Genomic DNA, 26,506 nt, shown 5'->3' on the forward strand with positions numbered 1-26,506 from the left:
ATGTTGCTTTCAGAGGCTTTATATGGAGTGAGGATGAAAATAAGGTGCATTTCAAACTGTTCTGAGACCAGTGCAGACAGACAGCACACTGGAGGTTAAGTTATTCACTAAATAGGGAGCAAGGGAGCATCCTATAGCTCTCTATGCAGCTAAGTTCAGTTTCAGGCTGCAGATGATGTTTGGATCACTCAACATGTTTGACAGACATGAGACAATGATAATCAGTACATAGATTCAGAATTTATAATGTATCATTTTATTTTAACATGGTTGGCAGTGATTGGATGATGCTGGATATTACTTTGAATCAGAATTAATTATGCTAATTTCTGATGTAACATCTCTAAACATAAATGGAAATGGAACCTAAAAGTAACTAATTTAGAACACTCTACATAGGCAGCAACACAAATAGTGCTCTTCACATTTAGCACAAAAAAAAAGAAAAAAAAAAAAAGAAAGAAAGAGAGACTCGATTCACAATTGATTTCAATAGTTTGGTACTATGTTGCTAATCTAAAGATGCAATAATCTAAGCACAACAATACTGTATGTAGTGATTTTTGCTTTATTCAACGTAAAAACAAAATTTGTGAACATTTTTAAATTCCTACGGAGAAAAGCAACTTACAGTGCATTCATGGTATACATTTGATCAGTTTGTGTGTTCCCTGGGAATTGAACCCATGATCTTGGCATTGCTAGTGCCATGCTCTGCCAGTTGAGTTATAGGAACTTAAATTAACAGGGCAGAGAAATAAAGAGTAAAATTGTAAATCTTGTTCCTGAAGTGAAACCAGCAGAGAACCAGTGCTTTAACTCCTGTTTCATGTCTTTAAGCTGGTTGAATGTTGATGGTCTTGAATCCCTGCAGGATAGTGGGCAGGTTTATCAACGCTAAATTTGTGTGAAGCATCTTTGGGCCTGTCATCTTGGGAATGAACTGGACAGGTGTCTTCAAGGTTTCTCCAGGCTGGATTTTAACCCTGCAATTAAAACAAAATGACATTTAGAGAATGACACACAATAGTCACACTTGATATGCATAAATATACTTAAAGGTCGGCACAGACATCGTTTTAAGACTCACTACAGTTGCAACTGATGTTAAAGATAAATACAGTGTGAAAAATCTCTTAGAAATCCACCACTCCCACTTCAAAGACAGTATGTACTCGACTATTCAACGCCTGTACTGCCTCACTGCTAGTGCAGACTCCCTGCACAGGTATGTGATGCAAGATTGTGTCAGTTTACCTCAAAATACAGTACACACACACACACACACACACACACACACACAAAAAAGGAATTTTACTGCTTGTTCAGTTGTCACAATTCCCGAACATTTTTCCAAAAATGTATTTCATAGCATGCAATCCACTTTAATTTGTCAAATGGGAGTTTACTCAATCCATTTGTGTTGGCCAAACTAGGTGTACATTTGCTGTCGCCTCAACAAAATTAAAACGTTGACGTTCGACACATTTTTTAATGGTCGATATTACAAAATAAATTCAAGTTCATTCAACAAGACTAGATCAAATCCATTCAAACTAATTATTCTTGGCTAAAACAGTGTAATTTAATTGCTTGGAAAAGTTTTCCTCAGTTTTATTAAGTTCATTCAACTTTTTTTGTGTGTGTGTGTAGTTACTAGAGTTATTGTTACTAATGTAAAATCATAATAAATTACATTTTGCAATGAAGGTGATGGCTAATGACAAGTTACTACAGTATAGAATTTATAGTTGGCTCAGTAGTTGTTACTTTCTTACTAAATAAAGGGAAGTAGACAAAAATGGATAAAAAATGAATGGTGGTGTATTTGTATTGGGCGATCAGCGCTGACGAAAGTCGATTTCTTACCGGCATGCACTGAACTGAAGCAAAAACACTTTACAAACCTCATTTCAACCTTCTCCTCCAAGAGTCCCGAACCCAGTACTATAAGTTCTCCACTCACTGGAACATTGAACGGGCTTGTGAACATCACCGTTGCAGCTTGCTGAGTGTTAACGATGACCGAGTTCTCATTTGCAACCTGGAAGAATGAAAAGGTATCACATTAAATTGCTGTATTAATATACAACTATGTATTCTTCGTTGTTTCTTCTTACTTAAAGCTAACATGAAATTGCCTTCGCAACCCATTTTACTGTGGTATTGAAATGAGTGTAAGAATATGCAATGAGAAAAGCATGTATCACAATAAGACAAAGAACATGTAGCATGAGCTTCAACAGGTTAAGCAATAAAATAGGTTAAATATTTTAATATAGACTAAACCTCAACCGTTGTCCATGTTGGGCCACCATACCTGTATAATGAGGGCAGGGCTGGTGATGTTGAACTCTTCAGTAGCCAGTTCTCTCTTCTGTGACTTCACATCCTCTATAACCACAGCCAGGTTAACCAGATAGTCCTCTCTCACCTCCTTCAGTGCATACTCGCGGAACGAGATGTCGTGTTTTATAGTCACAGCTGGTGGAGAACAGAGAACAGAAATCGGTCATGCAGAACCACACAGTGACAAATGACGTCTGTATGAAGACTGTGTAATTCCCATTTAATAATTTCACTCATATTCTGTTTCCCAAGTAGATTTAAAATGAATCTAAATTGATAGATGGATGATCAAGATTCCATAGATTCAGGAATTGCTTTTTGTTTGTTAAATCAGTCTGACTTGGCCAGACATAACAACGTTGGGTCAACCAATTTTGTGCGTTTGGGACTACATGCTCAACCAATGGCAGTCAGGGAGTGTTTGAAAACAGTCATTATGTTGGCTCGATGAAGCCAACATACTGTTATTCTACAAACTTTGTTTAGGTTTTTTTCAAAATCCCTAAACCAAGACCAAAATTTCTAACAATAACTCCTCCAAGAGATTTCAAACTACATCCACGAAATTTGGTACGGACCTTCAGACTGTTCTGGAATAGTGTGCTATGTCTTTTCTAACTGATCTGACTTTTGGTTTTCGCACAGCAGAAGATCAAATATGTGTAAAATACAATAGACTTATAGACTTGTTGTTTCTTCTTACAAGTCCCATGAACAGAATGTTTAAACGGGTCAACGGAATGCTCGTTAATTCAAACTCCAACTGTCAAAAACAACAAATCCCACTGAAAGAATGTTTAAATGGGCCAATGGAATGCTCGTTAATTCAAACTCCCAAACTGTCCAAAATTCAAATGTAACCAAACACACAAAAGGCCTTTGATCTGCTTTATGTTGCTCTCTCTCTCTCTCTCTAGCTGGCTGATTGTCTTACTGTAATGTCTGTATAACCATCAAACTTCAAACTTTTAAAACTAGTTTAAACTTTCAGACAAGACTTTGTCAAGCCAACATCTAAGTTTATCTTGACAAACTTTACCTATCTAGTAAATTTTGCAATTCAGTTTTGTGCCAGAAGTGGAGCAGAAACTGCACACTCCAGCTTCAGATATTTTAATTAAAATGAAATCATGGTTCCCTATCTGTCACTCACTCGACGTTGGTGTCGATGTAGTGACACTAGGGGTCACTCTTGGGAGCCCAAGACACCTCTGGTCTTTGATAAAAGGCCAATGAAAATTGGCGAATGGCATTTGCATGCCACTACCCCGAACATACGGGTATAAAAGGAGCTGGTATGCAACCACTCATTCAGATTTTCTCTTCAGAGCCGAACAGTCATGCTCACTGAGCTGAATACTACTGTTCATTCACCTCTGCTGGATCTGACGGCGCATTTCAGCGGCTTCTCCCTCCTCTGCACTGGTGCACTGCAGAGAACGCCCCTGGGCGCTTCGGCAGAAAAACTAGAGAGTATATTTTCTGAAAGAGCATTTTTCCCCTCTAAAAGCGTATATATTTCTCTAAAAGAGCGCACACACGGTACGTCTTTTTAAAGATGCGTCTTTTTAAAGATGCTTTTCCGATTGCGTGTTATTCCTGGTTGTGTTCGTTATCTCTTGCCTTCTAACGGTCACGATCACTGTCTTTCGTGTCTGGGCACTGCTCACGCGGAGACAGCATTCGTGGATGGTCATGTTCTCATTGCGAGAATATGTCCATGGCAACGTTGTGGTCGCGGCTCGCCTTCGTAAGAAAGCCAATGGGACCGCCTCCGCCGGATATCCCCCCGCGGACCTCACATTCCCCAGCACGCTCATCTGCCCTGATCGGCCTTCCGGGTGAGTCCGCCGGCTCGTCTCACGGCGAATTCGACATCTTATACGGAGTCCACGAAAGTGATGAGCTCTCGAGCGCAGCATCGGAGAGCGGGCTCCTCCAGTCGGAAGCCTCAGCTGGGCTCCTCCTTTCGGGGTCGATCGCCCAGTCACAGGCTGACGCGGAGATGACGACATGCTTTCCCGGGCAGCCGCGAGAGTCGGTTAGAGTGGATTTCACCGCTCTTCCCTGAACCCTCGCTGCTCGGTGATTGGTTCCTGGGCTCGTGGCGCCGCTCAAAGCCACGCCCGGAAGTGCATGAAGAGCTGACAAGGTCGCGGGAGACACTTTTTACTGCCCGGTCCCGATCTTTTCAGCTTCCCCGCTCTCACTACCCTCGATGGTGGGGCGGCCAAGGGTTATTCGACAATCCCCCGGTGGATAAAGGCGCTCGGGGTGCACCTATGCCTGCAGAGCGCCGCCACCTGGCGTGGGTGCCCAAAGCCCCCGTCCAAGGCCTGTAGGTTTACGTCGTCTCTGATGGCCAAGGCCTACGGTGCCGCTGGACAAGCCACCTCCGCCCTGCACGCCATGGCTCTCCTGCAAGTCCGCCAAGGCGCTAAAGGAACTGCACGAGGGTAGTTCCGCCCCGGGATTGATGCAGGAACTGCGCTCGGCGACTGACCTCGCTCTCCGAGCGACAGAGGTCACGGCGCAGTCTCTCGGGCGGACGATGGCCACACTAGTGGTCCAGGAGCGCCACCTTTGGCTCAACCTGGTCGAGATGGGTGAGGCCGACAAGACACGATTCCTTGCTGCCCCCATTTCCCAGGCGGGCCTATTCGGCGACACCGTCGAGGACTTTGCCCAGCAGTTCTCGATGGTAGAGCAGTAGATGGATGCTAGCCGGCATATCCTGCCGCGGCGCGGCTCAAGATCCCGCACCCCATCTACTCATCACCAAGGGCGTCCCCCTGCGGTGACTGCACCGGCTCCGCCGCAGCCCACCCCTTCGGCCTGGCACCGGCGTGGAGCCCACCGCAGGAAGCAGACGCCACCCGTCTCGCGGCCACCCAGAACCCGTGAAAGGCTTCAAAGTGCCCTTGAGACGGGCGACCCAGGGACAACGAAACCCGCTGCTCTGGAGCTGGTAAGCAGATCTTCATCTTTTTGTTACCTTTTGCATTTAATTGTGATGCATGCCCAAGTGGCTGCAGTACTCAAGAGCTTAGCAAGAGTGGTTTCCTTGTTCCCTGGGTCACGTATCCGGTGTGTACGGCTGGCATCATGACCACCGTCCACCACTCCATTTGGCAGGTTGGCGCTCCAGCGGCGGTCTCCCGCCCTGAGCGCCCAGCTGTGGCACAAATCTGCCCCCGATGTGACAGTCTCCACGGGTCACGAGGACAGGCCTCTTCCACCCCCGTCCCAGGCTGTTCCGGGGGTGGTCACAAGGAGCCAGGTAAGTGCTTCGATGTCCTCGGACTCAGCACGGCCACGACGTGGTATGGCACCTTGAGCTCCGCCCCGCAGCGAGGCCCCACCTGCCGGTACATCCGATGACGTTGTCCCTTTGGTCCCCCTTGCGCGGAACTTGGACGCATGGCTTGCGCATTCCAGTCCGTCATGAGGGCTGGTCCAGACCGTCAGACTCGGCTGTGCGTTTCAGTTCGCCGGGCATCGGCCCAGGTTCAGCGGTGTCCACTTCACCTTGGTGAAAGACGAAAACACTGCTACCTTGCATGGAGATCACTACCCTCCTACGGAAGGACGCGATAGAACCTGTCCCTCCAGCCGAGATGAAGAAAGGGTTTTACAGCCCCTACTTCATTGTACCGAAAAAAGGCGGTGGGTTGCGGCCAATCTTGGACCTGTGAGTACTGAACCGGGCTTTACACAGACTCCCGTTCAAGATGCTGACGCAAAGACGCATTCTAGTGAGCGTCCGGCATCAAGATTGGTTCGCGGCGGTAGACCCGAAGGATGCGTACTTTCACGTCTCAATCCTTCCTCAACACAGACCCTTCCTGCGGTTCGGGTTCGAGGGTCAGGCGTATCAGTACAAGTCCTCCCTTTCGGAGCATTCTCAACTATCTCGACGACTGGCTAATCTTAGCTCACTCTCGAGACGTGTTATGCGCACACAGGGACCTGGTGTTCTCACACCTCAGCCGACTAGGGCTTCGGGTCAACTGGGAAAAGAGCAAGCTCCTCCCGGTTCAGAGCATCTCTTTTCTCGGATTGGAGTTAGACTCGGTCTCCTTGACGGCGCGCCTTACGAACGAGCGTGCCCAGTCGGTGCTGGCCTGTTTGAAGGCGTTCAAACAGAAAACAGCAGTTCCACTGAAACTTTTTCAGAGGCTCCTGGGGCATATGGCATCCTCGGCGGTGGCCACCCCGCTCGGGTTGATGCATATGAGGCCGCTTCAGCACTGGCTCCAGACTCGAGTCCCGAGACGGGCATGGCGCCACGGGACACACCACGTGGCCATTACGTCGGTCTGTCACCGTCTTTTCAGCCCTTGGACCGACCTCTCGTTTCTACGAGCAGGTGTTCCCCTAGAACTGGTCTCCAGGCGCGTCGTGGTCACGACAGATGCCTCCAAAATGGGCTGGGGTGCTGTTGGCAATGGGCACGCAGCCACCGGCCTCTGGACGGGTCCGCGGCTGCGTTGGCACATCAACTGCCTCGAGTTACTGGCAATTCTGCTCACCCTGCGGAGGTTCCTGCCATTGATCCAGGGCAAGCACGTGCTAGTTTGGACAGACAGCACGGCAGCGGTAGCATATGTCAACCTCCAACAGAGTCAGCAGCACCTCAAGTCGCCGCAAGCCACTCACATCCCGGGCAACCTCAACACTTCGGCGGACGTGCCGTCACAACAGGTTACCCTCAAGGGAGAGTGGAGACTCCACCTTCAGGTGGTCCAGCTGATTTGGAGTCGATTCGACAGGCACAGGTGCACCTGTTCGCCTCCCAAGAATCCTCCCCACTGCCCGCTCTGGTACGCCCTGACCGAGGCCTTCCTCGGCATAGATGCGCTGGCACACAGCTGGTCCCCTGGCATTCGCAAATATGCGTTTTTCCCCAGTGAGCCTGCTTGCACAGACCCTGTGCAAGGTCAAGGAGGACGAGGAGAAGGTCGTCCTGGTAAGCACCCTACTGGCCTGCCCAGACGTGGTGCTCGGACCTCACGCTCCTCGCGACAGCTCCCCCCGGGCAAATTCCCCTGAGGAAGGACCTTCTTTCTCAGGGAAGGGGCACCATCCGGCACCCGCGCCCAGACCTCTGGAATCTCCATGTCTGGCCCCTGGATGGGACGTGGAAGACCTAAGCTGTCTCCCACCTGCAATGGTGGACACGTTCACTCAGTCTAGGGCTCCATCTACGAGGCGCCTGTATGCCTTTAAGTGGCGTCTGTTCGCTAAGTGGTGTTCTTCCCATCGGGAAGACCCCAGAGATGCACAGTCAGATCAGTGCTTTCCTTCCTGCAAGAGAGGTTGGAAGGGAGGCTGTCCCCTTCCACCTTGAAGGTGTATGTTGCTGCCATAGCAGCACACCACGACGCAGTCGACGGTAAGTCCTTAGGGAAGCATGATCTGATCATCAGGTTCCTAAGAGGCGCCAGGAGGCTGAATCCCTCCAGGCTGCACCTCGTTCCCTCATCGGACCTCTGTAGTTTTTCAGGGTCTACAGAGAGCTCCCTTTGAGCTTTGCAGTCAGCCGAGCTTAAGGCACTCTCCTTGAAGACTGCCCTCCTGACTGCGCTCACTTCCATCAAGAGGGTAGGTGACCTGCAAGCGTTCTCTGTCAGCGAAACGTGCCTGGAGTTCAGTCCGGGCTATTCTCACGTGATCCTGAGACCCCGACCGGGCTATGTGCCCAAGGTTCCCACCACTCCTTTTAGGAACCAGGTGGTGAACCTGCAAGCGCTGCCCCAGGAGGAGGCAGACCCAGCCCTGTCGTTGCTGTGTCCGGTGCACACTTTACGCATCTATTTGGATCACACGCAGAACTTTAGAGTCTCTGAGCAGCTCTTTGTCTGCCTTGGTGCACAGCAGAAAGGAAGCATTGTCTCCAAGCAGAGGATCGCCCACTGGCTCATTGACGCCATAACTATGGCATATCTCGCCCAAAACATGCCGCCCCCGGTAGGGTTACGAGCCCATTCTACCCGTGGTGTAGCGGCTTCTTGGGCCCTGGCCAGAGGTGCCTCTCTAACAGACATTTGCAGAGCAGCGGGCTGGGCAACACCCAACACCTTTGCAAGGTTCTACAACCTCCGGGTGGAACCGGTTTCATCCCAGGTAGTGGCATGCAACACAAGCGGATAAGCCCGGGATAGCCGGCCGGGTGTATCGCTTGCACATAGCGCCTTCCACCTCCTTTTGAGCTGAAGACATGCGCTGTTAATTCCCAGTAGTGTTCACAAAAGTTGTTCCCTGGTTGACTTCCTCCGAGCCCTGTGGCAGTCGAGTTTTCGGAGAGACTCGCTGCCAGTCCAGTACACGCGCTATCTAAGAGCCCGGTTCTGGGGTAGGTGCTCCGCATGTGGCAGTTCCCTGTAAGGCTAACCCCATGCGATCTATATCTTCCACTAATTCATTTCCCTGCTGGCAAACTGCGTCTTCCTTGGGCAGAGCCCCTCTGCCCCAGTCTGCATGTTGTAGTAACTCCTCCCCCATTGGGCAGGATCTACCTTGAAGGCTCTCCACATGGTTGGAAAGACCATGTGATGTATTCTTCCACTTAAATATCCCCCCTCTCTTGGGGCGAGGTGTGGTCTCCGTGGTGTCCTCCCCTTGGGAGGTACACCCCCCGACTCGACCTGGCGGCCCAGTCGGATAATCCCCCTTCTTTTTTAGGGAGTGGAAAAAGAGAAGGGGAAAGAGGCCAAGACTGGGTTAAGCCTTTCTCTATCTCTGGGTAGTCGACTTGTCCCCAAAAAGGGCCGTTCGACACTCATAACTGTGTTGGGGGAGGTTACGTGTCGACCTGGTGTGCTGGCTATGAGGCACAAAGCAAGTCTGCCCTCCATACACCGCCAATTCACGTAACACAGTTCAGCCTTGTGGCGTTTTGTATAGGGACCCCTAGTGTCACTACATCGACACCAACGTCGAGTGAGTGACAGATAGGGAACGTCATGGTTACTGGTGTAACCTCCGTTCCCTGATGGAGGGAACGAGACGTTGGTCCCTCCTGCCACAACGCTGAACTACCCGCTGAAATGGCCGGACCTTATATCGGCTCCTCAGCGTAAAACCTGAATGAGTGGTTGCATACCAGCTCCTTTTATACCCGTATGTTCGGGGGAGTGGCATGCAAATACCACTCGCCAATTTTCATTGGCCTTTTATCAAAGACCAGAGGTGTCTCGGGCTCCCAAGAGTGACCCCTAGTGTCACTACATCGACACCAACGTCTCGTTCCCTCCATCAGGGAACAGAGGTTACACCAGTAACCATGACGTTCATGGCTGTTACACAAACTTCAAAGGGACAAGGCTTTCAACATGTCCCACCCAAATAAGGGATTGTCATGTATTTAAAGATAAAATGGTGCGCCCTATATCAAATCAATACGGGATGTGATTTGTCCCATATTTAAGCTGGTTAGATGCCGTCCCGCCGAAAACCCTCAACAGGGATCACCCCAGCAGAGTAAGGTTAATTCAACTTCGACATTGGTTGGAAATTTTGCCTTTGTTGTGTAAATGATTCTTCCCATATTGAATCGCTCTCTACAGAGAGTGTCCCGTATTTCTCAAGTTCAAAAGTGGCAACCTTACACGCAAGCTTCCTATTTCAATTGGAAATACATCAATACAGGTTCAGAAAACTGCACTCATCAAGAACTCTTACATTCATTAGGACTGACCTTGAGATCATCGTGAGCCTCCCAGAAGGTTGTGATTGGATTGCCGTTGTACTCTTTGTTCTGAGCATTCACATGCTTTTTCAGGTCTTTTGGAACAGCCTCATTGTTGGTGATTATGACACCAAATGAAATGTTTTCTCCCATTACGGGGGCTTTCAGAAGACTTAGAGAAACAGTTATGCCCTCTGAAGATGCATGCAAAAACACACAAAATGTAATATTAGATCACTGTGTTTAGTTGTGTTATTCAAACAGACAAAATGCAAATAGTGTTTATTGAAAGAAAAAAACAATGCTAGAACTCACCTTTTTTCATTATAGAATGATCCTCTCTGGCAGTTACTGGAAAAGAGTATTAATTTGTGAAATTTGGATGAATAAGAAATATTATACACTACCAGTCAAAAGTTTGGAGACACTTAATGGTTCTTATGATTGAAAACCTTTGGATCTTGTTCATTGTTAGTTCAAGTTCCCTATCTGTCACTCACTCGACGTTGCGTCGATGTAGTGACACTAGAGCCCGAGAGACCTCTGGTCTTTGATAAAAGGCCAATGAAAATTGGCGAGTGGTATTTGCATGCCACTCCCCCGGACATACGGGTATAAAAGGAGCTGGTATGCAACCACTCATTCAGATTTTCTCTTCGGAGCCGAACGGTCATGCTCATTGAGCTGAATATTACTGTTCATTCACCTCTGCTGGATCTGACGGGACATTTCAGCGGCTTCTCCCTCCTCTGCACTGGTGCACTGCAGAGAACTCCCCTGGGCGCTTCGGCAGACAAACTGGAGAGTATATTTTCTGAAAGAGCCTTTTTCCCCTCTAAAAGAGTATATATTTCTCTAAAAGAGCGCACACACGGAACGTATTTTTAAAGTCGCGTCTTTTCAAAGATGCCTTTCCAACTGTGTGTTATTCCTGTTTGTGGTCCTTACCGCTCAACTTCGGATGGTCATGATCGCTGTCTTTCGTGTCGACCTGGTGTGCTGGCTATGAGGCACACAGCAGTCTGCCCACCACACACTGCCAGTTCACGTAACACAGTTCAGCCAGTTGTGGCGTTTCGTATAGGGACCCCTAGTGTCACTACATCAACACAATGTCTCGTTTCCTCCATCAGGGAATGGAGGTTACGCAAGTAACCAGGACAGTTTCTCAGGAAATTAGTCAATTGTGCTTTGCACTTCATTACCATACAATACACCCACAGTTTGCACGCATACACCCACAGATAGTGCAAACACTCCCACCCACTCCCACTTGTGCTTTGCGCTGGCACGAAAATTGCACTTAGAATTAGTGCTCTCATGAAAATTGGATAAGACGTGGCGCACGGTCGTAGAGCCCACTGTGTCTACAAGAGCGCTGAAATATAAGATGAACACTAGTACACACAGGCAATAAATTCACACATTTGCAGCAAGCACAAGTCATCATTTCAAAGTAAGATCCTGAATATGATCTGTAGTCATCAGCCTCTGATGAGAAATACATTTTCTTCTTTGATAATAGACAATCTCTAACAGAAGTTTTCCCTATTAGTTAAGATATTATTATAACTGTCTGACATGTCTGCATGAGTTAAGTTGCTAAGGCCGTTTGTTGTCACTGAGGAAGTCGAAATGTTCATTAACCACATGATCACTGGAGAGGATGGGTGTAGAGACAACAGTTTAACCAATGTGTGGTTTCCAAGAGTTACAGAAATAGCAGCAATATTCACTATAGCTCGCTCAGTGACACTTTGAGAGCCGTTTGCAAATGTCAATACGAATCAACATGTGTGAGGAATTCAGTGAAGAGTTGGATTAATATATTATTCTGGTAAAATCTAAAAACATGTTCAGATGGTTTTAAATGGTTTATAAATTTGTGCTGGGCCTTTGATGCAGTACAATTTTCAAAGTTATTAATTTATGACAAAGTACCTGACAGGTGTCTTTATTTTCATTTTGCTTCTAAAGGTAATGGACACTCTTTATTTGTACCCCTTTTATGTTATTGGTGCTGTAATATTTCATCTTGGAGTGGCTGCATTTATTTTCTGCATAAGAAATAGGGGTAAAGTAAAAGCTGATCTTATGTGTATTATGTGATCGTAATGCATTCTTTTTGTATTTCATATATTCCCCTTTTTTCACTCACTCTCTCTCTTTCTTTTTTTTTTAAAGATTATTGGCCAGATGACCAAGAAGCTGCTTTCAGAAATATACCTTCTTCAAGCTGATTTCATACTCATTAAGTCTTTTGGAATAAAGTAAAAATAAGTTAAATAATTCACATTTTACACATGCCATCTCAGAATGCCGCTTTCTGCAAAAACCAAAGTGTATGAAAACGTGGTCATTGAAAGTTGATGCTAACGTTTGATTTTTAATTGTTTTTTTTTTTTTACATTTTAACATCCATCCATTTCATTACATTATTTATATTAAATTAATATATGGTTGTTTTCCTAAGTTTTTTTTTCTTTTCTTCTGGCATACAATACCATATAGCCAATGTTTGGTCTTATTGGAGTTAAATATTGAAATGTATTAGAAATGTGTAATCTTATAACTGTATGTAGCCTAATATTTGTAACACTAAGTAGAGTTCCATTGTGTAGTGCACCGAAATGTTGTGTGGTTTTGGATGTGTGCAGACAACCCAAATTTAAATTTAACTCAGTTCTTTTGAATTTTTACAAAACAAGCCCAGTTGGGACTTTTGATAGAAATCAAGTAATTTTCAGCGTTTGTAAGTGTGTTTGTTTGTAAGCACTTTTCATGTGGAGTTCAAAGTGGCACGCACCGCTGACGTTGACGCTCTGATGCGAATCATGAACGCAGCTTCACGATTGCTGTAACAAAGCAGATAGTCACAGTCTACAGGCAGATTAATATTGTGGATGATGAGAGTTTAAGAGATTTAATGCCCATTGCAATGAATATGCAACCTATGTGGGGACTAGTTCTTTCAATTAGTCAAACCAGTTTACTATTACTTGAATTAGTGCTATTTTAGTGCATTTCTATCTTTGTTTGGAAAATGTTAATAAAGCATTATATTGATTCATATTGTTTTATTTTCTTTCCTAAAATGGAAATAGAAGTATTTTGACAAGAAAAGAAGAATATATATTGTTAAATTTCAGCACTTTTAAAATCTGTGATTAATCGCGATTAACTACAAAACAAATACGTGATTAATTGCGATTAAAAAATTGAATCGATTGACAGCACTAGTTAAAATACTCACTGTTTCAAAAGTATAGTCACAAGATGTAAACAGTATGTGTGTTAACATGAATTTTGTGTGATAAAATAACTTTTCTGTGTAGTTATAGCCAATTTTAAAAATTTGTTGCCATGATGACGAAATGCCGTAACCCTGTATCCCACAAAAACAATGATTAAAACTTTTTAAAAAATGTAACAGTTCAAATAATAAATGTGTTTCAACAGAAGAATTAATGTAAGTGCTTTTATGAAATGATATGCTTTAAATTTCTGCTTTAAATGTTGGGTGATGCGGTCTTAATGTATCAATCCAACAACTGCCCCAACTGAAGATTAATGTCTTAATTAAACTAATCAGGTTGTGGAACTAAGCAACTACTTTCACTAACTGTAAGCTAAATTAATAAATGAATAAACATGAACTAAAATAAAGCTTGGCGATGAGCGTGTGCACTTGCTTCATCTTGTTTAAAAGCTGTGGGAGCTGTTCTATTTGAGGAATTAATGACGATGAAGTATGGAAAATGGCAGTTTTAAAAGGTGTTTTAACCTTGTGCAACCCCGCATACACATCCGTGGACATTGTATTTTGGCTTTGCTATACGCAGCACATAATTTAAATTCATTTAGACCAACTGATCTCAGTTCAGAAGACTGTCAGTGAAGGTTTAAACTTTCAACGCACAGAGTCATGTGACAAAACAACATGGCACCGACCACAGCAGAGTTTGTCTTTGTGAGAAACGCCAACAAAACTACATCTGGTAAGAAACCTAATTAAGTGTTTACACTGAAACCTGTTTGAGTCAAAAGATTAGAGTCTCTAGTTTCATCCAATATACAATTTTTTTTAAATTGAACGATTTATTGTGAAACGCCACGCTGCTAAACACAATGTACACTAATTTGTTTTATTAGAAATCCTATATTTACTGTGCATTTTCACATTGAGAATCAATGAGTTCATCCAAAAGCTGAGAAATTTTGCTTTCAGAGGCTTTATATGGAGTGAGGATGAAAATAAGGTGCATTTCAAACTGTTCTGAGACCAGTGCAGACAGACAGCACACTGGAGGTTAAGTTATTCACTAAATAGGGAGCAAGGGAGCATCCTATAGCTCTCTATGCAGCTAAGTTCAGTTTCAGGCTGCAGATGATGTTTGGATCACTCAACATGTTTGACAGACATGAGACAATGATAATCAGTACATAGATTCAGAATTTATAATGTATCATTTTATTTTAACATGGTTGGCAGTGATTGGATGATGCTGGACATTACTTTGAATCAGAATTAATTATGCTAATTTCTGATGTAACATCTCTAAACATAAATGGAAATGGAACCTAAAAGTAACTGATTTAGAACACTCTACATAGGCAGCAACACAAATAGTGCTCTTCACATTTAGCACAAAAAAAAAAGAACAAAAAAAAAAAAAAGAAAGAAAGAGAGACTCGATTCACAATTGATTTCAATAGTTTGGTACTATGTTGCTAATCTAAAGATGCAATAATCTAAGCACAACAATACTGTATGTAGTGATTTTTGCTTTATTCAACGTAATAACAAAATTTGTAAACATTTTTAAATTCCTACGAAGAAAAGCAACTTACAGTGCATTCATGGTATACATTTGATCAGTTTGTGTGTTCCCTGGGAATTGAACCCATGATCTTGGCATTGCTAGTGCCATGCTCTGCCAGTTGAGTTATAGGAACTTAAAGAGTAAAACTGTAAAATCTTGTTCCTGAAGTGAAACCAGCAGAGAACCAGTGCTTTAACTCCTGTTTCATGTCTTTAAGCTGGTTGAATGTTGATGGTCTTGAATCCCCGCAGGATAGTGGGCAGGTTTATCAACGCTAAACTTGCATGAAGCATCTTTGGGCCTGTCATCTTGGGAATGAACTGGACAGGCGTCTTCAAGGTTTCTCCAGGCTTGAGCTTAACACTGCAATTAAAACAAAATGACATTTAGAGAATGACACACAATAGTCACACTTGATATGCATGAATTACATTGCATTACATAACAACATATCAAATCATATGCACACAAATGCTGCTTGAAATTTTCACTTTTCTGAACCATTTTTGCAATTACTTTTCAACAACTGGTGTTGATGATTTTTAGTGGATGTCTGAAGTCATTTCACCTCAAGTTCACACATTTTAAACATATTCTATTGTTTATCATTTAAAACCTAAGAAACTACTTTTTTTTAAATATTTTGAAGTCTTAATTTGAAATTTGCTGTGATTTGCATTTAATTAACACGCACACAAACATTGAAGTACCCTGTGAATTACTCAGAAATGTTGACTTAAAGGTCGGCACAGACGTCGTTTTAAGAGTCACTGCAGTTGCAACTGATGTTAAAGATAAATACAGTGTGAAAAATCTCTTAGAAATCCACCACTCCCACTTCAAACACAGTATGTACTCGACTATTCAACGCCTGTACTGCCTCACTGCTAGTGCAGACTCCCTGCACAGGAATTTATTTCATAGCATGCAATCCACTTAAATTTGTCAAATGGAAGTTTACTCAATCCATTTGTGTTGGGACAACATAAATAATTTTTGTTGGCCAAACTAGGTGTACATTTGCTGTCGCCTCAACAAAATTAAAACTTTGACGTTCGACACATTTTTTAATGGTCGATATTACAAAATAAATTCAAGTTCATTCAACAAGACTAGATCAAATCCATTCAAACTAATTATTCTTGGCTAAAACAGTGTAATTTAATTGCTTGGAAAAGTTTTCCTCAGTTTTATTAAGTTCATTCAACTTTTTTTGTGTGTGTGTGTAGTTACTAGAGTTATTGTTACTAATGTAAAATCATAATAAATTACATTTTGCAATGAAGGTGATGGCTAATGACAAGTTACTACAGTATAGAATTTATAGTTGGCTCAGTAGTTGTTACTTTCTTACTAAATAAAGGGAAGTAGACAAAAATGGATAAAAAATGAATGGTGGTGTATTTGTATTGGGCGATCAGCGCTGACGAAAGTCGATTTCTTACCGGCATGCACTGAACTGAAGCAAAAACACTTTACAAACCTCATTTCAACCTTCTCCTCCAAGAGTCCCGAACCCAGTACTATAAGTTCTCCACTCACTGGAACATTGAACGGGCTTGTGAACATCACCGTTGCAGCTTGCTGAGTGTTAACAATGACCGAGTTCTCATTTGCAACCTGGAAGAATGAAAAGGTATCACATTAAATTGCTGTATTAATATACAACTATGTATTCTTCGTTGTTTCTTCTTACTTAAAGCTAACATGAAATTGCCTTCGCAACCCATTTTACTGTGGTATTGAAATGAGTGTAAGAATATGCAATGAGAAAAGCATGTATCACAATAAGACAAAGAACATGTAGCATGAGCTTCAACAGGTTAAGCAATAAAATAGGTTAAATATTTTAATATAGACTAAACCTCAACCGTTGTCCATGTTGGGCCACCATACCTGTATAATGAGGGCAGGGCTGGTGATGTTGAACTCTTCAGTAGCCAGTTCTCTCTTCTGTGACTTCACATCCTCTATAACCACAGCCAGGTTAACCAGATAGTCCTCTCTCACCTCCTTCAGTGCATACTCGCGGAACGAGATGTCGTGTTTTATAGTCACAGCTGGTGGAGAACAGAGAACAGAAATCGGTCATGCAGAACCACACAGTGACAAATGACGTCTGTATGAAGACTGTGTAATTCCCATTTAATAATTTCACTCATATTCTGTTTCCCAAGTAGATTTAAAATGAATCTAAATTGATAGATGGATGATCAAGATTCCATAGATTCAGGAATTGCTTTTTGTTTGTTAAATCAGTCTGACTTGGCCAGACATAACAACGTTGGGTCAACCAATTTTGTGCGTTTGGGACTACATGCTCAACCAATGGCAGTCAGGGAGTGTTTGAAAACAGTCATTATGTTGGCTCGATGAAGCCAACATACTGTTATTCTACAAACTTTGTTTAGGTTTTTTTCAAAATCCCTAAACCAAGACCAAAATTTCTAACAATAACTCCTCCAAGAGATTTCAAACTACATCCACGAAATTTGGTACGGACCTTCAGACTGTTCTGGAATAGTGTGCTATGTCTTTTCTAACTGATCTGACTTTTGGTTTTCGCACAGCAGAAGATCAAATATGTGTAAAATACAATAGACTTATAGACTTGTTGTTTCTTCTTACAAGTCCCATGAACAGAATGTTTAAACGGGTCAACGGAATGCTCGTTAATTCAAACTCCAACTGTCAAAAACAACAAATCCCACTGAAAGAATGTTTAAATGGGCCAATGGAATGCTCGTTAATTCAAACTCCCAAACTGTCCAAAATTCAAATGTAACCAAACACACAAAAGGCCTTTGATCTGCTTTATGTTGCTCTCTCTCTCTCTCTCTAGCTGGCTGATTGTCTTACTGTAATGTCTGTATAACCATCAAACTTCAAACTTTTAAAACTAGTTTAAACTTTCAGACAAGACTTTGTCAAGCCAACATCTAAGTTTATCTTGACAAACTTTACCTATCTAGTAAATTTTGCAATTCAGTTTTGTGCCAGAAGTGGAGCAGAAACTGCACACTCCAGCTTCAGATATTTTAATTAAAATGAAATCATGGTTCACGGCTGTTACGCAAACTTCAAAGGGACAAGGCTTTCAACATGTCTCACCCAAATAAGGGATTGTCACGTATTTAAAGATAAAATGGTGCGCCCTATATCAAATCAATACGGGATGTGATTTGTCCCATATTTAAGCTGGTTAGATGCCGTCCCGCCGAAAACCCTCAACAGGGATCACCCCAGCAGAGTAAGGTTATTTCAACTTCGACATTGGTTGGAAATTTTGCCTTTGTTGTGTAAATGATTCTTCCCATATTGAATCGCTCTCTACAGAGAGTGTCCCGTATTTCTCAAGTTCAAAAGTGGCAACCCTACACGCAAACTTCCTATTTCAATTGGAAATACATCAATACAGGTTCAGAAAACTGCACTCATCAAGAGCTCTTACATTCATTAGGACTGATCTTGAGATCATCGTGAGCCTCCCAGAAGGTTGTGATTGGATTGCCGTTGTACTCTTTGTTCTGAGCGTTCACATGCTTTTTCAGGTCTTTTGGAACAGCCTCATTGTTGGTGATTATGACGCTGAATGAAATGTTTTCTCCCATTACGGGGGCTTTCAGAAGACTTAGAGAAACAGTTATGCCCTCTGAAGCTGCATGCAAAAACACACAAAATGTAATATTAGATCACTGTGTTTAGTTGTGTTATTCAAACAGACAAAATGCAAATAGTGTTTATTGAAAGAAAAAAACAATGCTAGAACTCACCTTTTTTCATTGTAGAATGATCCTCTCTGGCAGCTACTGGAAAAGAGTATTAATTTGTGAAATTTGGATGAATAAGAAATATTATACACTACCAGTCAAAAGTTTGGAGACACTTAATGGTTCTTATGATTGAAAACCTTTGGATCTAAAGGCTTACGCTTAAATGTTTGAAATTAGTTTTGTAGAAAAATATTTATTTCTGGCAACAATTTACAATAAGTTGAACTATCAATTAACAATATTTTTTTACAGCACTTCTTAATTTTGTTTAATGTTAATTTATAAAAATTATTGTTAGTTCAAAATGCATTAACTAATGTTAACATTTACAACGTTGAATTTTCAAAATGTAATAGTGCGTTTTGAAATGATCATTAGTCAAGATTAATAAGTGCTGTAAAAGTATTTTTGTTAGTTCAAGTTAACTAATGTAGCTACAATACATTTCAAATTAAGATTTTATTTGGTTGTGTGTTATTTCATTGTTTTGATGACTTTACTGTTATTCTATAATATTCTATATGAGTAGATGTGTCCAGCTGACACTGAGTTAATTTGTCTAACAACTTCTCAATACTTAAAAACACAAAAGGCTTAAATGACTTACTGCTCTCTCTGCTGAATGAATCTGAAAAAGAATTAAGAAAAGATTTGGTCACGATGTAAAAGCATCCTTAAAATTATGTAATTTTCTGTCTTATTGCTTGCTTCAAAAAGATTCTTACCCCTTTCATTTTTATATTCTGAGGTGATATTCTGCATTTGCATTGATCCTGGCTGCTTGGTGCAAATCAGGGCTCCGACTCTCTTAGTGTCCGTTCTGGATTCTAATATCTTCCCATTCCTTGTGATCATTGTACGCACATCTGCATTCACTTCTGCGAAGACAAACGGCACGTCGTACACCGCGTCCACTTTCTGATCATGAATGGCTTTCACCGCTGCAGGGCCACAACGATATATTCCTGCAGAAAACATTTCTTTTTTAATCATTTTTAGGGAGGATTATCACAATGTAAATCTGTGAAACAAAAATATCCCTGCTGAAAAATATTAGCATGTGCTGGCCACTAGCATACATTGCATTTTGAATGCAGGCATGCTGGTCCCCATTATTGCATGCTAGAGTTTGTGCTCATCAGGCTGTTTAACTAAAGTCTGCTCAAACCTCTAAAACAGCAAAAGCACACTGACTGAGCAGCTTAACCAGCAAGAACCTGGCTTATTCTATAACTGGGGGTATATTTCATGTCAATAAAAAAAGTACAAAAACAAAGTATTTGCTCAAGAAAACAACTATTGGTTTTATTTCAAATATTCTTTCAGTTTAACATATCTACTAGTTACAAAGCTTAAGCATTAAATACCTTTTTGATATTATAAAGGAAAGGATGTTTTTCCTAGTGAGTTTGTCAACTATGTTACGGACTGCATGCCATTACAGACACCGATTAAATGCAACACTTCAAGTAACACACATAATTAAGGGTTCTTTTGTCTATTCTGCCATATGTCCAGTAATTTTTTTTAAATAATTATATGTATGAATTGTATGTTTTTGCAGATATTCATGTAATATTTTTAGCATGGTCACCAGTGACAGTAACATTTATTTTTATTTTTTAAATCATAAATCTGCCTTAAATATAATTTTGGTAGTTTTAAGGGATGTTTTGTAAAACTCTAACCTTTGTGGATGTAAAATACACCTTGAAGGATATCAGAAGCAGCATTATTGTTATTTGATGTGTAAAAAAATCAGCTGTAACATAGTTGACAGTGAAAGTAACATAGTTGAAAAAGCAATATCCTGCTTTTTTCACAAAATACAATGACAGCTCTTTTTTAATTTGCAAAGGAATAATATCTGCTTAATTTTGTAAAATCAATTATATGTCCCTTAATGCCTAATCATCATGATTCACACGCATGCACGCACACACATGCACGAGGGCACGCACACCCTCAGTGTCCTCTGACACATACAGGCTTAAATTATGAAAAAACTGATCTATGGACAATATTTAATTATCATCAGTGGACACAGTAGGGTCACATCAACTATGTTACCCAAAAGTTGACCCTATAGGGTCATGTATTTGACAGTGACATGGTTGACAATTCCCCCATTTTGACACATAATTTCAGTGGTAGGCCTAGGTCATTTTCTTGATCAGGTTAATCTCAAATTTGAATATATATTTTAGTTAAAATCATAAACAATATTGCAAACCATAACAATGCCTTCATGCCTATGATGCCATACAATAAACACTGTGTAGGCTGCTCACTAGGTTGTGGAACAGAGCCTATGGCTATGCTAGATAAGCAATAGAATAGCATAAACCGGCCTGGACAAGATTGGAATTCTGGAACTGGTCTTAGCTGGTCTTTTCGACAGGGATAAAGAACACACTAAATACTCTACATCCGTTAACCTCGAAAAATGAATGTTATTACCTGCGCTCCGCTCTTGGGGTGTTGGGTCGAGAACCTGCCAACCGTCGTACGCTTGACCCAGATCAGGCCTCTTCATCCAGCACTCTACCCACACATGAAAATTCCTGACAGAACCCAGAGATTTAAGAATGAAGATATTAATTATTTTAGGTTGTTGTAATATTACTAGTCAAACAGCCACAAACGTCACTGAGGAATAAACAAAGACATTCACAAATAAGCAGTGATTCCAGCAATATCAATGGCTCATTTATCTTTTTATACTGGCTTCATTCAGATTAAGTGAAAATACTTTCAACTTGAAAAACGGAATTTCTTTAATTTTTTATTTAAGCAATAAGATACGCCAGCTGTTAGCAGGGCCATTTTCTGAGCAAACAAAATTATAATAATAACTATACAAATAAACAATAAATGTCTATAAATAACAATAAATAATTATATACAATTATATTAATAATTATAAATATATAATAATTATATTTTATAATAATAAAATACAATAAAAAAACGGCCTTGCTTTGCGGGGCCCCCTGGTGGCTCAGGGGACCTTAGTGCCCACTTTTACTGCTTATAGCAAGAAACGGTCCTGGCTATTAGGCTATATATGAACAAGACCATGTCCTTGAGTGCCTAGTTTCATCTATAAAATTATTATAAAAGCATTATAAAAGAATAACATTAAGAACTGTAATTTTCATTAACATTTTATTCTGTTAAACAAATTCATATCTGCTAGAAGATATAGTCTCAGAAATGTAAACCAACGTTAATGAAACAGTCTTTCACAGAATGTGATGATGCATTTCTGCCATAATTTAGCAGCATAAATATTGCTAACTTTTTTTATTTCATATTATTTTATTTATTTATTTTTTTGTAAATTTACAACATTATTCTGTGTTTTATTACCGCAGAATTAATAATAAATAAAAACAATAATAATAAAAAAAAAACTAAAAAAAAAAAAAAACTTGCTGCAGTGGGGTTTCAGGTGTCTGAAATATTATTTCCAAAAATAAATAAATAAATAAATATTTCCATTAGCTCTTGCTTCAGATCACATGACTTTATCTGTAGCTTGACATGAGTTTTGGTTAGTTTGTATCTGAAATGTGATGACAGACAACTAGCAGACGACTGGTATAGCCTGTTTATTTGAAGCCATGTGATAACTGCACTGATTATTATCCACAGACTTCTACAAAGAAGAGTAACACCATTTTTTGAAGGGCTGATAAGATGCTAATTTTGTTAGAGTACGGCCATGGAATTGATTTAAAATAGATAAATAAAATAAATATCCCATGCAGAGAAATCCATATATTTTTAGCTGCATAATCAATGCATCAAGACTCACCAAATGCTATCCCGGCTGAGTGACAGTTTCTCGCCCTTCTCCGTGTAGTACTCCTCAATCACCATGTTTCCGTTTGTGTCGTGGGCAGAGTTAAAGTTGGTGATCACACGAGTCGGGATGCCAAGGGCTCTCATTACTATTAAACCATAAAAAAAGAATTGTATTTGATGTTGATCGGCAATAGCACTAATGCCAATCAAATATAACTTTGTCTCTTTCTGGTTTAAATGACAAATGATAAGGAATAGTTCCCTCAAAAAATCTCTTTTTTTTACTCGCCCTCAAACAGAACATTTGAGTCATTATTCACTGATAATCTGTCCCTCCATCGAAGCTCAAAGATCTCATTCATGTTCGTGTTTACATTTAGAAATACGCATTGCAATATGCTTGATGTCACTGGCCTCAAACGGCATTGGTTTTTTTTAATGTTTTTTTTTTTTTTCTGAATGTGGCGCGGCAGTTCAAATATGCATAATGAGATTTGAGAGCTACAGTAAAGAGGAAGATTTTCAGTGAATAACTTAAAAGGTTAAAAGTTATAACTTAACAAAAATCATACTACTTTTATGATGTTTATTTTTTGTCCTTGTCTTTTTCTGAGCTTGGCGGATACCATCACTATAAACTTTTGTTGCATGGAAAAGAGCAGCACAAAGTTTCTGTCAAATTTCTCCATTTGTGTTCCACAGAACAAATATTGGTTTTGGAACAACATGAGGGTGAGTACAGTAAATAATAACAACATTTGTGCAAACCATTCCTTTAAAACAGATATTAAAATGTATATCTGTCCCACCTGTACACATAACTGCAGCAAAGACCCAACACTGTCCATATTTGACAGGATTAAACTGTTTTTTTGACCACTGCTGAAGAATATCAGCGCTGCCGGACCATTGTGAGGGGTTAACACCATCTTTATAAGTCCCCTGACCAGTTCCCCATTAACACACCCTTATCATCCTGACAGTTTACCTGTTCATACACACAGAGAGAGAGAGAGAGAGACTATATTAATATTTCGAGGGAGGGAGAGGAGAGAATGAGAAAAAGAATAAAGGAGATGAGACTCACCATTGCTGAAATCACTCTGCTGATGTATATGGGGTCAGAGAATTTGAGTACATCTCTTTTCACATCAGCTTGATATTGAGGACTCAATTGAAACAGCTTCATACAAATGTCCAATATCCCCTTTTCATACTGAAAATGCATTGCACAAGTAAAAAAAAAAAGATACTAAAATAAACATATACACGAAATATTTAAACTACCAGTCAAAAGTTTCGACACACCTACTCGCTAGAATTTTTATCTTTTTAATCAGTACTGAAGGAGTTCCATGTATGCTGGATATTTGTTAACTGCTTTTAATTTAATATCCATCCCAAAAATGTTTTTTTTTTTTTTTTTAAATGAATTGAAATTTCCATTTCAGTATTTTAGTTTTGTAAAGAAATTTTTGGTCTACGAAACTAATTTCAAGCATGTAAGCTGTAAAGGTTTAAACGACAATGAGAAACATAAATTCTGTCACTGTGCCCAAATATATGACTGGTAGTGTATATAAAGAAGGCCAATATTGATAATAGTGATAATCAGGGTTGGGAACAGTGGCGTAGCCAAGGGTGGGCCGGGGTGGAATTAATGGATGTCTGTGATGTAGTGCAAATGTGTAGTGCGTGAGTAATAGAGCGAAAATAGAGTATTTATATTAGTGTTATAAAGTCATAATCAGCTGTTGTACTCATGATTTGTGTGAACGTGAATTAAATGCACAGTTGTTGTAGTGCCTCTAGTGTTCATTTTAACAGAAAACTGCGGCAAAACTTAGAAAACGGCATGTAAATGTCAGTTATAGTAACATTCATCCTATGAGACTAGGTGGAGTTCTAGATATCGATATCAGCCATTAAAAAAACCTATATCGGTCAGTCACTAATGACAATGGTTATTGTGAAACAGTTTTTCAACCCAGTCAATGAAAGACATCTCACACCTCCAAGCCAATCTCACCTGATCAAAAGACCATGGTCTGCCGGTGTAGTTATTGGCTGAGCCTTTGAACAACACTCCGATATCACTCCTCACATATTCCTTTCTCAGATCCTCAGAGGACAGGTACACTGAATCAGCTACAAAATATACAGTATAATAGTATCATAGTTAACAATAAGCCACAAAAGTGATTTAACACAAGGGTGCTTTTGGTCTAAAACGGTTGCAATAGCAGAATGATAAAAGTTTAATAAACATTACATGTATTAATGATACCATCGTATATTTATAATGCTCGAATGCACATCAGAGAAAAGGACTCACCTAGGCTCCAGGGGTTGCAGAGTAATGTGAACTGGCCGAGCGAGTGTGTTTTTTTCACACTTGTGCGAGTCTCGATTGTTAGACTGAGGGTGTAAACCCCAATAGAAGCAGACGCGGGGCTGAAAAGCAACACCGATACCGCCCGTGGTGAATTCAGGTTGGGTACACCCTGTTTGAGAGTTGCGCTCCATTGAGACGGAGAAGTCTGTTCAGAAACAGAGATGGGGATCTGGACAGAAAACGGACCTGTAGAGAGAACATGAGAGAAGAGTGAGTTCAGGAGGGGAGCGCAAAAGTCTAGTTCTGGAAGTAAAAATCACATTCATTTTCTCCACATGGAAAATTAAATTTGAGTGATTTACTGTGTAAACCTTTCAAGACAGATCCATCATGAGCTCTGAGGTCATTAATTGAGGGTTTATGCTTCTGTAGAAGCCATGAGTTGTTGTGTTTTAAACATCATTTTTAAGAAATCATGTTTAATTTCTGAAATCCCAGTTAAGAACTACACTATAATCTTGAAGAGAGATCCACCAATAAGAGAAATCGCTGTTACTGTGGGAACGGAAATCAGCAATTACAGTAGTTGCTTTGGGTCAACACATTGAGTAACACGCATACTGATGAATTTGGGCATTATAGACGCAGAGTGATTTTGTATGTTCACTTTTTCAAAAACACATGCACATACCTAAAAGTACTTTGAAGATCAGTTTGTCCCTCCGTGAATCAAATGGCCTTCCATCGAAGTTCACTTGAATTTGAAAGGACTGTCCTCTCCGCACAACCAGCGTGCTGGAACTCAGACCGTCGGTCCGGTGGCGGAGCTGGTTTGGAAGTTGTTGCAGGTCCACATTTCGAAACTTTAACTCTATACAAAATGAACAAAATCAAACAATAAACAAATGTGAAATTGCTTTTGACTTTAAACTATATATCAAATATAAACTTATAAATCAAAAAAATATTATCATTTTTAACAAAAATAACAGCACAGTAAATGATCAGATTTAAAGTTAAAATACATTTAAAAAAAATAAAAAATACTCTAAAACATGCAAAAAAAGTCATGATTTTTGGAAAGGTTTTGGAATATATATATATATATATATATATATATATATATATATATATCAAAAAATAATAGCACAGTTAAATGATCAGATTTTAATGATAAAGATTAAAATGCAACAAATACCTTACATTTTAAAAACAACTACATTATTTCTAAAAATCATGCCTTTTTTTGTAAGTTGTAAGAGAGGTTTCAGAATAAAAATGGCTACTTTGCTTTTTGTAATTGTTTACAAAAGTTTAATGTAAAAAGTAAAACTTTTTGTAAACAATAAAATACACGTAAACAAATAAAATACACGTAAAAACACACATGAAGCTTACCGTCCATGAGATTCAGCTGTTTATTGTCGCTTACCGTTAGATTAACTAATCCTGTGGTTTATTGTGCTTTTTATATGATTCCCTCCTGCTCCTCCCTGATTTTTTTGTCAAAAGTGGTCGGACCACATTCACTTCTGAAAACAATGCGAAATGATACAGTCAGTACCAACAATTCCATGATTGTGCAATCACACACACGGAAGAATTGTGCATTTCATGGGGTGGACACAGTTTGTACAGTGTCCCTGAATGAAAAATAGTTACTCTTACTGTACTCACACATCTGTGGGGCAAAAGGTGAGTTCAGGACAGACAGGCGTGGAGCATT

At 40.7% G+C, this 26,506-nt stretch overlaps 1 pseudogene; it reads right to left on the reverse strand.

The window, feature by feature from the left end:
• Positions 1–233: 233 nt before the first annotated feature.
• LOC127446194 (protein-glutamine gamma-glutamyltransferase 5-like) lies at positions 234–26,252 on the reverse strand (annotated as a pseudogene).
• Positions 26,253–26,506: the final 254 nt, after the last annotated feature.

The sequence above is a fragment of the Myxocyprinus asiaticus genome, chromosome 9 (assembly GCF_019703515.2).
Source record: "Myxocyprinus asiaticus isolate MX2 ecotype Aquarium Trade chromosome 9, UBuf_Myxa_2, whole genome shotgun sequence".
In the NCBI taxonomy this organism is placed as follows: domain Eukaryota; kingdom Metazoa; phylum Chordata; class Actinopteri; order Cypriniformes; family Catostomidae; genus Myxocyprinus; species Myxocyprinus asiaticus.